Raw genomic sequence first — 2,679 nt, forward strand, 5'->3', positions numbered from 1 at the left:
TGATATCTTCCGACCTCAACAATATTAGGTTTACAAAGCCTTACGTATCGAGCTCGATTGCTGCAGTCGCTTACGTGCAACCAGTATCTAGTATTCGGGGGATAGTGGGTTCGAACCCCACACGAACGTAACACGACCTAAACGTTGAAAGTCTGTTTCGATTACAATGCGGTCATGAAAATTCAATATTCATTGACATGCCCCACAACGGGCGACTTAAACGCACTCTACAGTGTGCTAGCAGCAGTGCCAGACCTGTAGCTCAGATCCTTTCAAACAGAACAAAGATGGCCTAGGCCACCATAGCTCAGTTGGTAGAGCACCCGACGCGAAATCGGGAGGTCGTGGGTTCGGATCCCACTGGTGTCCGGCTGGCCATTCAACACGTACTACATGTACGAAACACGACCTAAACGTTGAAAGTCTGTTTCGGTTAAATTTCCCTTCTTCTTTTAAAAATTTATAAAATGATGATTATGACAACGATGATGATGATGATGATGATGGGGAGAACAGGTTTTAACAAACAATCGGCTGTGAAAGAGGGGGTATTTAATAACATGTTGACAACATTTTGTATGTAACTGGATGACAGTGGGTATTAATGATGATTCTAAAACAATATCTAAAAGCAAACAAGTGTGTTATAATTAGGGCCCGGATTTTTAGGTTCTTAAAAACCACGTTGTAACGTTCCAGACGTTACAGTGTAATTATGTTAATTTTATTATGTGTAATTAATTCAGGAATTTAACGTCATGATATTTATTTTGGTATGTAATTGTATTATAATTCATGTTTAATCATTTGCTCACTATCATTTAATTACTTTGTAACTACGACTTATAAACGAGGGCTGAATATCCTAATATTCACTTAGATTCTTGCGACAGTCGGTTAAAATTAACTTGCAGTAGATTTCAGTTATCTTGCCACATCACCGAGGAGGAAGGAAGGACAAATTTAGACGTCAAGTTCTGAGAAAAGCGAGCACGTGTTCACGCGTCCTAACGTAAGCTACCGTATTTCGACCAGAATTATTCGAACTGATCAACGCCTATATTTTCAAAGGAGCGTCATGTTGCCATGGATACTGAGTGAAAGGACGAATAGAAGAACAGTTGATATCATGGATATGGCCCGTCAACTCTAATTTCTAGAGTGGGGAGAGAAGTGTCATCTGATTGGACCACGTGTAGCGGCCTGTAATTAGCGCGAGAGAAGGTTATAAAAGGACGTGTTGGAGCTCCTGGAGGCTCTCTCTACAACGTCTTATTCGCTTCTGCGAGTCTCTCTACATTATTCTACGATCTTCTACGAGGCTTCTACTTGATTTTCTACTTGATTCTGCGTCTCGATACTTAGAAATTCTGAATGAGGGGTGTATAGCCACTCTCATGAGGAAGTACGTACAGCACGGCTACAAGACCGGTTTGAACCAGTCTAAGTCAATAGATAGTTTTAATCTAGATAGAAATGAAACTTCAGAGAACATTATCAGTAAAGTTGGAAGGATTCTTAATTGAGTATCCTCTCCATATAACCCAAGGTGGTTCTTCTAACTGTGACATAGGGCTTATCTCCAATCTATGGGATAAAGCATAATAGGGAGTGTTAGTTTTGAAGTCATCTTCCAATTAGTGGTGGGTGCAATTTGCAAGGCAGGAATGGTATTGAGCTGCAGATGAAGAGATATCAAAGACGACCGGTGATGTTCCAGCTGCAAGGAGGGAAGCTTTCCAAGGACCAGCAGAACAAGACGACATGGTGAGCAAGCGAGTTAAAGATATTGCAAGTTTTCGCGAAGTAGAGTCATTCAATTTTTTATTAAATTCATTTTCTAATTTAAATTCAGTTCTCGTTAAACCGTCGTCATTTATATTAAATATAATAAATAGTATTTTTCTAGTTTACTTTAATCAATTTGCCTTAATTAGCCTTTTAATTTCTAATTCTCCTGCTTAATGATTAGTGCACTATCACCTCACCCCTGTGATAAGAGTCTGTCCAAGCTTGATTATAAATTTTATCTTTAAGTCCTCAACTTAAAGATTGGCGCCCTTTGCTTGCTTGGTTGCATTTATCATTTGATGATTGTTCTCCGAGAGGGGAAGTCACATAAATGGCGCCCAACGTGGGGCGAGAAAATCATTAAGTACGGAGCAGTTAATAACAGTAACAATATCAGAATTCGTATTATGGGCAAAATTAGGATATCCACGTTTCATTAAGAGTGTTTGATTGTGGGAAGGGTCATGGCTGATCAGACGAAAGAGGAGAGGATGTTGCGCAGTGGACGGGCGATAAAAGGCAATAATATATTGAGTTCAGAGGAAGAGTTGTGTAGTCTAGTAGAGGAAATTGAAGATAGAAGTGTAAGTAGTATGGAGAGTGAAGGCAAGCAGAAAGAAGTCAGTATGGAGTCAGATGATAGTAGGATGGGGGGCGAAGCGGAAGTAAACACTAACAATGAAAGTAATAATAATGATCAGTTAATGGGAATGATGCAGTTAATGTTAAGTAAGATAGAGGACACTAAATCTGAGCTTAAAAGTGAATTGGAACAAATTAAAACAGATGTAGAACAAAATAACACTAAAATTGAGAGTATTAAATATGAACTTAAAGAACAGTTAGAGCAAACTAAAGCTGAATTAAGTAGGGAGATGAGGGAAAATA

At 39.0% G+C, this 2,679-nt stretch overlaps 1 non-coding gene across 1 annotated transcript; it reads left to right on the forward strand.

The window, feature by feature from the left end:
• Positions 1 to 296: 296 nt before the first annotated feature.
• TRNAS-CGA (transfer RNA serine (anticodon CGA)) lies at positions 297 to 373 on the forward strand. Its single transcript has one exon. It is a non-coding gene; the product is annotated as a tRNA-Ser (tRNA).
• Positions 374 to 2,679: the final 2,306 nt, after the last annotated feature.

The sequence above is a fragment of the Anabrus simplex genome, chromosome 6 (assembly GCF_040414725.1).
Source record: "Anabrus simplex isolate iqAnaSimp1 chromosome 6, ASM4041472v1, whole genome shotgun sequence".
Lineage (NCBI taxonomy): Eukaryota > Metazoa > Arthropoda > Insecta > Orthoptera > Tettigoniidae > Anabrus > Anabrus simplex.